Consider the following 11605-nt stretch of genomic DNA (forward strand, 5'->3'; position numbering starts at 1 on the left):
CTTCTTTCAGTTAGACTCAAAGGTGCTACAAGATCTCTCTAAATAATAATACCAATAATAATGGAGGAACAACAGGGCAATGGACAAGGGAAAAAAGGTGCTTTCATTTTCCTTGGCTATTCTCTCTCTCAAAATTACTTGCCTACAGTGAAAACTGTGTATTCTGTATCATGGGGGGGGGGGGGGGGACAGCTTCAGTAGTCAGGATTAAACAGAAAAACCACCTGTGCAGAAAGGTTTAATCGGAGTGCCTCCTGTGATTTCTTTCATTAAACTCACACTCTCAAGGCTGTTTTACATTTTGAAAAACCAGCCGTGCACACAACTCTATGTCATATCCAGTTTGGGCGAGAGATTTGCAGCAGCCCCAATAAAACAAACAATAAAACAAGTTTGTCATGTTCACACGTTTAGATGTGCACTTAAAACATATCTAAAAACTTAATGTGTGAAAAGACCTCTGTTCTGTTGGTAATGTGAGAGATTTGAGCTCCTTGGCACCTATATTCTACACTTGTAAATGTTGCCCTCTCTTTTGCAAAACATTTAGAACTAACTCGATATTTCATTTCATGGCACCATTCTTAATCTCCCCCCCCCCCCCCCCCCCCCAGTGTTAATCTGTTCCCTATCCTTGTAGCTTTCCTCAGTTTCTTGGATATTCTTGCTGCAACAAAAAGGAATGGTATATTTTCATGCACCTCATAGGAAGAAAAAAACCTATACATTATTTTTTAAGAAACTTATTAAACATTCTTTAAAGTTTACAGTGGAATGAGTTTTGTATTATTTAATATGCATGTATAAAGTAATATTATATACTGTCATTTTAAAAAAATATCAAGTTATGTATGGAAAAATACATTGCCCATTTTCTCTGCTTCACAGTTTTTATTCCTGTTGGGAGAGGGATAACAGGGGAAGGGGATAGAAAAATAGGAATTATTCTGCATGACACCAAAAATTTCATGAAATACAACCTGCATTTCAATTTCATGACTTAAAAAGAATTATGTAACCTGTATTATTGTTGCAGAAAATACATTGTATAGGTAACTAACCTATTTAAGAATTAGTTAACATGCTACGAATCAAATTAATTTATCACTCCTTTACCCTAGGCCCAGTGCTAATTATTATTATTATTAATTATTATTATTATTATTATTATTATTATTATTAACCTTTATTTATAAAGCGCTGTAAATTTACACTAATGTTGATATGATTGCCATGTATTAGGAGACTAGTTTCAACCGAATCTTAAAATGATAATTTGCTAAAATATTTCAGGAAAGTACTATAATTAATATTTCTAGTGACTGGAAAAGTGTCACATCTGGAAGGTGCAACACAAAAACCAAAAGATCAGTCTTAAAGAGATACACACATTCAAGAAATATGCAGCATTTTAAACCACCATAGTCTCATCCAAGCAACTATTGCTCTAAAATGGAGTGGGACTGTGCTGCCCACCCAGGGTGACCAGGTGTCATAATCACAAAGGAAGAAAGGGCACCATAAAATGTATATTCAACAAAAATGTAGGACATTCCAAAATAAAAGCTAAAAACACTAATATAAATATAAATACCTGCTTCTCAATCATGCTCAAAATGGAGGACATTTTAGAATTCCTCCTGGACAGAAGGTTGAAATGTAGATATGTCCTGGAAAAGTTGGACATCTGGTCATCCTGTACCCACCAGCTACATCCATCCCTTTGGATGATCCAGTGTGGCCCTTGAGACCTCCACCAAAGTCTCTGAAACCCATCAAATCTGCAACAAAAAACGTTGACACCCCCCTCACACACACATTTTAGAGGTGAACAACCCATCTGTAGGGTCATTCCATGTTGTTTTGGGAGTCTTGCCCTGAAAGTCAACCCCTAATTTGCAGCCATGATGCTACAGCCTCAACCCACCACTTCTGGATTGAGAAGTTCTCTGTCACAGAGTTTCACAATCTGGATGTATTGCCTTCCAGGCTCAGGAACATGCCCACCCAGCTCTAAGGAATTTTCCACAATACAAGTACAGTTGGCCCTCCACATTTGCAGATTTGATTTTTTGCAGATTTGATTATTCACATATTTGATTAATGTGTTCTCTCTAGGAATCCCCCACTACAACTCCATCAGAACTTGACCATGGAGCCCCACTGGAGCGCCTACGGATTCCTAGGGAAAACACTTTTCTAGGCCTTTGTAGGTCTTCCATTACAATCTATGGTCAATATCTGCCAGAATTTGGCCACATAGTTGTGCTGGAGGACTTAGAGATTCCTAAAGAAGTGTTCTCTCAGTTTTTTTTTTTAAAAAAAGGGGTTGTTTTTTTAATTTGCATTTTTTTCACTTTCACAAGGGTCCTGTACCTCTAACCCCAGCGAAGTGATATATATACAGAGTGCCATTCTCTAAAACTGGTCCAATAATCCCAGTGAAAGTGAATAATCACTGAAGTTTACATATGACAATTCTACTCACAGGAAGGCTATTTCTGGGGGGGGGGGGGGGAAACAATCCATGCTGTTATTTGCAAATTATTAACAGAATATGTTTAGCACTGTAGGCTCCGATGAGCCTGACTCTAGCTGGAAGTGGACAAGCAGACATGGAAGCAGCAGCTGCAAAACCTATTTCAGAGTCTTGTTTCCTCAAGCTGAGGAACATATCAGAGTCAACATAATCAGAGTCAGTATGTCAACGTACAGGCTATCTGTTTGGCACTGAAGGTTGTTGGTAGCAGTGAGGTCATGAATCCACTTTGGGTTTTATCATGAACTATAAAGGGAGCTATCTAAGGAGCTAAATCTGATTCAAGGGCAAGGTTGTGAACCTTGGGAAACCACATTAAAATTCATAATCAAAACCAGAGTCGATTTACCACCCAAATGACATCAGCCACCAGCTTCTACTGTTATTGCCAGTACAGTTGGCGATATCTAGACATCTCTGCAATCAGGATGTGAGGTTGGTTTGCTTCCCTGCTCCCCATGTCTTTAAAAATGCTAATTTCAATGAAAAACATTGGAACATTTAGTGTCAAGAGCACCCCTAAACACTCTTATCACTTACCTATAACACTGAAAAGGCTGCATTAATAGAATATTAGATTAACAGACTGTAGAGTAATGGCATTGGTATACAGACAAGGGTTTCCATCTGAAAAGAGTTTTTCTACTGAAAAACCAGTAGACAACACTACTGGTTTTTCCACCATGTTACTTCATACCAGCAGCATTATTTTTCATAGAATGAACTCCTGAGTTACTGCTGTGTGTGTATGTGCCTTCACCATCGCCTGTTGATTTATGGTGACTCCATGAACTTCTTAGGCAAGGTACTCAGAGGTAATTTGCCAGTTCCTTCTTCTGAAATATAGCCTACAGCAGGTGATATTTTTGGAGGTTAGCTTCTAATATCAGATGGGGCCTGGTGCCATTAGAGCATCTAGGCTTGTGACCTTGGGTGAGCCACAAACTCTCAGCTGCAGAAAACCTTCTGATAGGTTCACTTTAGGATTGCCATAAGTCAGAAACAACTTGAAGGCACACGAAAACCAATCACTACTATGTCTAATGCTATGTCTAATAAGGAAAAATATTTGTAATTGCTGAAACATGAAACATTATAAATTAGTATTTAAGATCACTCAGATTTAAGCCCAGTGTAGTAGCACAGAGTTTAATATTTTATGTATACCAACATCACAGTCTCACTGCATGTGAACTGGCAAGTGATAACCTAAACCAATAAGGTACAGAAGTAGAGCTGCCAATAAGATCAACTTCACATTTTATAATTTATATGCAACACATTGCTCTTGTAATGTTCTTTCATAATATCATTGACTGTGAATTTGATAAACACACCAGTAGATTTTTTAGCAACAAAAAGTTTCTGATGTAGGCCATGGTCATAAGTATTCATATACAATTTCAGTGAAATTCTGAAATATTGAGTCAGGTGCTGGAAATTAGCAGAGCTCTTAGAGGATCAGACTTTTGTATCCATAATTATATATCAGCCAAGATCTACACTGCCCTAATCATGACAGAAATAAGAATTTAACAATGATTGTGTTGTAATTGCCTTATCCCCAAAATACATTATTTTAAGCATAAAAAGGCAACAAATTAATAGGCTTTCTCTAGTGGGTCATCGCTGCTCTGTGAGAAACTGATCAACAGCAGTAATACAAGCAACAGACAATATTAAAAATGATAGACTATGTAAAACATAAAAGCAGTTCCCTAATTGTTAGCTTGGTTTACACTGTAGGGCTTGATTCTGTTCTGTAACTTTACCTAATCAATTATATGCAATAGTTTAGAAACCTATCAGCAACAGTTCAAAATCTACAAGTATCTTTGGGATATATATAGTTCCATTAAATAAGGCTGTAACTTGGTCAGGAGTCAGGAATGTTGAGCCTTGCAGATGTTCTAGGTTACAACTGTGAAAAATGTATCACCGTCTATGTTGGATGAGGCTTCTGGGAATTAGTCCAGACATCTGGAGAGCAAAGGTTCCCCATCCTTGTATTAGCTGTCTTTCGATCTGTGACCGAACCCAAATGGAATCCTTTAAAATGCATATAACTATCTTTTAAAGCTATTTTTGCCCAAAATTGTTAGTATGTACGTTCATTCAATGATCACCAAACCACTAAGTTAAAATGGTGATGGTTATGGTGTGCAAAGTACAGTATAAAAGAAATGTTAAACTGTATCATATTTATTTCCCTATACATGTAGTGATGGTTTAGTTTAGGTCCTCAATGAAAACACACTAAAGAAATGCAGAAATGATACTAGATATATTTATATTTCTGATGTTTTAAAAGGTTCCATTTTATGAGAATCTAACTCTAATGCTCTTCCCTTCTGCTTCTCCAATCAAAAGTAACTGTCTCAAAACTGCTAATTCTACTTTTTAATGAACCCATAGTTACTAACTTAAACATAAAACTTTTTTTTAAGTTGCAAGATGTTTTAATTTCATCGTAAAAACTGCTGAGGGATATCATTAAAATGATCAAAACTCACTCTTGCAGTGGGAAGGTAATATGAAAGTTCTCTTTCCTAGGATTTCACACCACTGCTAGTCAGATGAGATTACCCATCCTTGCATGTTTCATAAAGTCAATAGCCCACAACCTTTTAAAAAATAAACTTACTTGCCAATGCACATATATGCACTTTTGGCACTATAAAAGACTGAACAAATAAGGGAGCAAAGAATAAACTCTTTTCCAGTTTTCCAAAACAACCTGCCTGCTCACTCAGAAACAATTATCCCTCAGTACTGCCTTTGATTCTGTAGATCATTAAAAACTATAGATTGTTCTTTAAGAAAATATTTGATTATCCTGATGCGTAATGTTTACTCAGGAGAAGATGCCACCATTAAGACAGAAAAACAGAGTTGTTTTCAGTTGGCAAGAGAACCAGGCAAGGTTGTATTTTATCACCAAATCTCTTTAACTTGTATGCTGAATATATCATACGCAATGCTAGATTAGACTCAGAGGGGGAAGGTGTGAAAATTGGAGGAACATCAACAATTTAAGATATGCCAATGACACCAGACTACTAGCAGAAAATAGCAAAAACTTGGAATCACTACTGGAGAAAGTTAAACCAAAAAGTGAAAAACCCAGGTTTACGTTTGCATATTAAGAAACAAAAATAACGACCACAGATGATTTACATAACTTTAAAGTAGACAATGAAGACATTGAGATAGTGAAAGAGTTTCTGTACTCTTCACGAGTTCAAGAGTTGGCTCAGTCATTAATCAAAATGGAGACTGCAGTGAAGAAATGACTAGAACCTGGAAGCAGTTTATCATTAATTAATTTGGGGAACACTCAGGTTGGCTTTGTGAGAAGGAGTAATGTATGCAGGAACCCAGCATCAACTTTACTGTTGATAACTGATAAGAGACTCCAGGCATGGGGAACTAAAGTATTTTTATTGGAAAGAAATATGAAAAAGCACACACACAATGATAACTCACTTGAACAACCAACATACAGAGCTAACCAAAATGGAAAAGGGAAAGAGGACAGGAGATTCTGAGAGTTGGAAAAGGGAGTACATTTACCTACCCTGAGGAAATTGTCCATGGAAATCAGGAAGACTCAAGCAGCAATGCTTAAAAATGCAGGTTTCAGGAGGTAGATGAAATGGACAAAGGAATGGTGACTCAGACTAGAGCCCAAGGGCAACAGTCACCACGGATGGGGTGGGAAGTGAGTGCAGCAAAAAGGTTTTGTTTTGGGGTGATATTTATATCCATAACCACCCCCCATGAGTTTTCACATTTAATGGACAGGTTGCATAGCTGTAATTGTACTCTGTGTAGACAGCTGCTGACGACACATAGACTCTTGCAGTTTCAAGGCCTACTTGTACAGAAGAGTTTTAAGACAGGACTCTCTATTGTGTCTGCCTTGCAATGGGAATACCGCACAGTGCACACATGAGACAATGATATGGGACTCACCAAACACTGAAGGCATCTCAAATGCCTATTTCAATCTGGAATCTTAGTGCCACATTCAACATGCTTCTTAAAAGAAACCAGCGACACCAAGAAAGCCCCAAGGGCTAATGGGGCTCAAAGTCCATGTCAGTGATAATCCTCAGAAGACATATTTCAATCCAAGCACATGAACACTATTTCTGACAGGCAGCTGCAACGGCAGACAAAAAGGAACTGGCAGGTTTCGTTGGGATTCCCTTATACAGGGCTGGCAAAGGTGGACAAGGCTACTATAAAAACTCTTTAAAACGCTATAGAATGCTCTGAAAGAGGCACTGTGCAGGTGTAGGATAACCCACTTGTGTGAGTTCACAGATGACCATTTGAAGAACTGCACTTTTAAAATCAGTTTTTAGAACAAACATGCTAATGATCTGAATGATTTTTCCATTTAAAGCAGGTGTGCAGTTTCTTGAGGTCTCTGAGCTGCATCCATCTCCCCAGACTGAAGGGCTGCTGTATCCCCAATGCTTTCCACCAAATTTGTGTTCCCAAATGGCCAGTCACACTTTCTAGTGGGTATGAGTGGGCAATCTCTATGTCTCAACTAATGCAGTGACTAGGGATGGCATCTCTCCTCTGGATGCCTGTCTTGGGTCAGTAATGGGCTGGATGAGGGAAAACAAACTCAGATTGAATCCAGAGAAAAGGGAGGTGCTTGCAATAGGTACCCCAAGTCCAGGGATGGAGATTTGTCAACCAGCGGATGGGGTTACACTTCCCCTAAAGGATGAGGTCCGCAGTTTGGGAGTACTCCTTGATCTGTCTCTGCAGCTGTCATCTCATATAAATGCGACGGCCAGGAGTGCTTGGTATCAGCTTCAGTTGATACGCCAACTGCGTCCCTACCTGGGCCAAAAGGACCTTGAAGCAGTGGTCCTTGCACTGGTAATCTCTCATTTAGATTTCTGTAATGCGCTGTACTTGGGGCTACCCTTATACCAAGTTCAGAAGCTTCAGTTGGTTCAAAATGTGGCAGCCAGATTGGTCACCAGGACACCTAGGTTTGACCATATAACACAAGTATTGAAATCTCTTCACTGGCTGCCAATTAGCTTCTGGGCGCATTACAAGGTGTTGGTTATTACCTTTAAAGCCCTACATGGCTCGGGCCCGAGTTACTTGTGGGAACACCTCTCTCTACATAATCCTCCCGCACTCTTAGAACATCTGGGAAGTTTTTATTAGAACATCATAATACCAGGTTAATGACAACCTCCCATAGGGCATTCACTGCTGTGGTCCCAAAATTATGGAATAGCCTACCAGAAGAGATCCGTCTTATCACTACCTTAGAGGCCTTTAAGAAGGCACTCAAGATGGATCTCTTCCTGTGGGCTTATCCACCGGACTCCATATAAAAGGTTATGACAATCGCCCCACTCTTGACTATGATTGTTGGCTAATTGTTGAATTGCTATTTTAGAGAACTAACAGGAATGTTGGTGAATTCAGTATTAGTTTTTTATTGATTGTATTTTGTACTATGTATCATTTTAATGATGTACACCTGCCTCGATCCATGGGAGAGGTGGGAAATATAAATAAACATCATGATGATGATGATGATGATGACGATGACGACGACCCAGTTATTATACTGCCCTATTTTAGACCTGCAAGGCTGTTTCAAGTGACCAGACAGGATGGAGATGCATACTTCTGTTGACAGCTGCCAATTTTTCAGATCTCTCCCCCTCCCCCAGGCTTTTCCCACCTGCTGCCACTGCCAATATTGGCACAGCACATCAGTCAGTGGTGTACAGCATCAATAAAATTCTTACAATAATTGTATTTTATTATTTTGCAAGTGATGACATATTTTAAGGGTTTGTCCAATTTCAAAGTAACTATTTGGGCCTTTGATAACTATTTTATGCAGTTATTTTATGTCAGGAAGTTCCTCCTAATGTTGTGGTGGAATCTCTTTTCCTGTAGCTTGCATCCATTGCTCTGGGTCCTAGTTTCTGCTGCTCCAGAGACTAGGACCCAGAGCAATGGATGCAAGCTACAGGAAAAGACAATCTACCTCAATATTAGGAGGAACTTCCTGACAGTAAGGGCTGTTCGACAGTGGAACACACCCCTTGAAGAGTGGTGGAGTCTCCTTCTTTGGAGGTCTTTAAGCAGAGGCTGGATGGCCATCTGTCGGGGATGCTTTGATTGTGATCTCCTGTATGGCAGGGGTTGGACTGGATGGCCCTTGTCTCTTCCAACTCTACGATTCTATGATTCTATGATTCTCTGTTTTTATTTCATCTGCTTCAAATCCTGTCCTGAGAAATTATGCCATTACTTGACTCATGGCTTGAGTTGCATTTCAGGCCAGGTTTGCCAACTTGTATATGCCAGTATTTCAGTCCAATTGTTTTCTTTGGCTGTGTGGACACAGCTTATTCGCTTCAGTGAATGGAATGAGTTGATGGAACATGCCTTTCATAATTAAAATTTTGTTGAAAACTATCACAAATCCTTGAGCTTTAGAGCCACCTTCTGGTAAATTAAACAATGTTAGAATCTTCTTCTTACAAAGCACATGGACCGTCTAAAAGTAGCACTTTTGAAACAACATTTCCTTCAACTTAAGAATTCCCTCAAATCTGACTTTGCAGGAGGCGGGGATGGAAAAGACATACAAACTATACCACATTTTCCTATTAACATATGAAGGGTGCACAAGGCATTAGTGGAGTGATTGTCTGGATATACTACAGTAAAATCCTGCAAGTTAGTATCTTCTGAAAAGAAAACACAACTTCATGAAAACATGGTGTGGTGAAAAGGGAGCCCAGTGCATGGTTGGGTTTTGTCCAGACTTGCCCACCTCTTCCCAGTGGAAGAGGAGTAGAAGCACCGCCACCAAGCCCTTTCTCCAAGATTCAATCTCTCTACCCTTCCTCAGGTTCCTGGAGATGCAAGGGCCCAAGACCTTCCCCCTCAGGTTTACTGGGAGCAAAAAGTAGTATTTACAGAGTTCCTGGCAGACCTTGACAAAGAGATGTGTGACCACAGCTCCCCTTCCACTCCCTCAAAAACAAAGTGTTTTTTTAATGTGAAAATTCTTTAATAATAATAAAGAAATTGCATGCTAAGACGTAACTGAAAGAATATCAAACAACTCCACCAGCTTAAGGCACAGGGCTTTCGCTACTCTTCCCTATGGTTGTAAGAGAAGAACCAAGCTCAACAGACATAGGCATAAAAACAAGTGATTCTTCAACTTCATGTGTTGCCATTCCCAGCCTTCCAACCCCTTTCAAAAGAACTGAAACTCAAATGTTAATCCCCTCCTCAGACATCTTCATTTAATTTTGCAGGTTTACTCTTAAAGAATTTGCCTGCATCTTAGAAATTAACCTCGGATTAAAAGAAATGGACTCTCCATGTTGTTTCAATGTCTAGAAGACTTTTAGATACTATAGACAGATGTCCATCCTCTATTACTGAATGGACAGAGAAACTCGCAACTCTTTCAGCATTTGAATGTGTGAAATAACTCACATAGGCGTGTTACAATACGGAGCGCGTATTAGGGTTAGGAAGGGGTGTCACTTCCTGACGCCCCTAACCCTAATACGCACTCTGCGTGTAGAAAATGGCGGTGCCCTATGTACATGGGCGCCGCCATGACTATGTCACAACCGCTTCACCTCCAAACGGGGCAGCGCAGAAGTGATGTAGTGGGGCCGCGCCAGGGCAGCCCCGGAAGGAGGGGCTGCCCTCCTTCTGTGATTTTCGTCGCTGGCTCGGCCTTTAGACGGCTGCGCCAGCGACGCAAGGGAGAAAGGGGCCGAGCGGCCCCTTTCTCCGCGTCCCAAGGACACCCCTTTCCTGGAGAGCAGAGGATCGGGGCCTCAGAGGCTGCCATTGTGGCAGCTGAGGCTCCGATCTGGTGGGGAAAGGGCCAGTTACAGGCTGCCCCAAACGGGCGGTCTGTAACCCACCATAGATACTTATTTGGATGTTGCTTTTTCAATACACTTATGCATAAATTGATTTTTGCTGTAATATTTCCAGTTTCTAATAAGCATTTTCTTTATTTTCCCATCTTCAATATTGATTTTAACCAATAAAATAAATTTAAAAATATTTCACCATTAGGCATATTAACTATGGTTGCAACTATAACAGGCAAAATTGACACAAGTATCTGCAACTGCAATCACACAAACTGACCCTGAAAAAGCCAGAGATAGGCAATACAGCCAGGACAAGGAAGGCAACAAAGTAAATGAAATTCAAAAGGTTTTGTTTTGTTTTTTTAATTTAAAGTAAACATAAAATGGTCCAAACCAATATAGCAAAGCATGGCATCTCAACATGCAAGACAATCTGGAAATGCCAAGTAAACAGGGAAATGGCTCAGGATGCCATGTAGACTACTGCTTTCACACACAAACAGCAGAAATCAGAGCAGAGGCAGACTCCTTCACTGCAGGTTGGGTAGTGCTTATGCTACTGGCATATAGAGACACCAATACACACACACACACACTACCACCACATCTTACAAAACCTACTCTAAGAATGGCCAATCTGCTCTATTGATTAATTGAATGCTCCTGTACCTTGTTTATAGGAAGAGATATGGCTGCATATAAATAGAAATAATAGATGACACTTCTATTGTTATTGCTGATGGTGCACAAGGCTTTTTCATTTTAATTTAGTTGGCTCTCCCACATCCCTTCAATGCTTTACAGTGCATTAAACGCAAAATTGAAACTTAAATTGAAAGTGCCAGCACTCCACATAAATGTATGCACGGTAATCTTGTGGCAACATAGCAGAGAATTTACATTTAATTGTTCCTAGAACTATATTGGCAATTTTAAGTTCACTTATTCTAGAATGCATCATTTACTATTTGTTGGCATCACAGGCAAAACCTACTACTTAAAGAAATACAAAGATATATAACCTAGAAATTGAAAATTAGGTTTTAACAGACAGAAAGGAAAACTCTTTGTGTAAGGATTTAAACTGATTTGTGTCCACTCTGTCCCCCAAAGCTCTCTAGACCTATACCAGCTTTTGTATCAGACATCATGT

This window comes from Sceloporus occidentalis, unplaced genomic scaffold (assembly GCF_023333645.1).
Source record: "Sceloporus occidentalis isolate IW3139 unplaced genomic scaffold, rSceOcc1.0.p SCAF_4, whole genome shotgun sequence".
NCBI classification, from domain to species: Eukaryota; Metazoa; Chordata; class Lepidosauria; order Squamata; family Phrynosomatidae; genus Sceloporus; species Sceloporus occidentalis.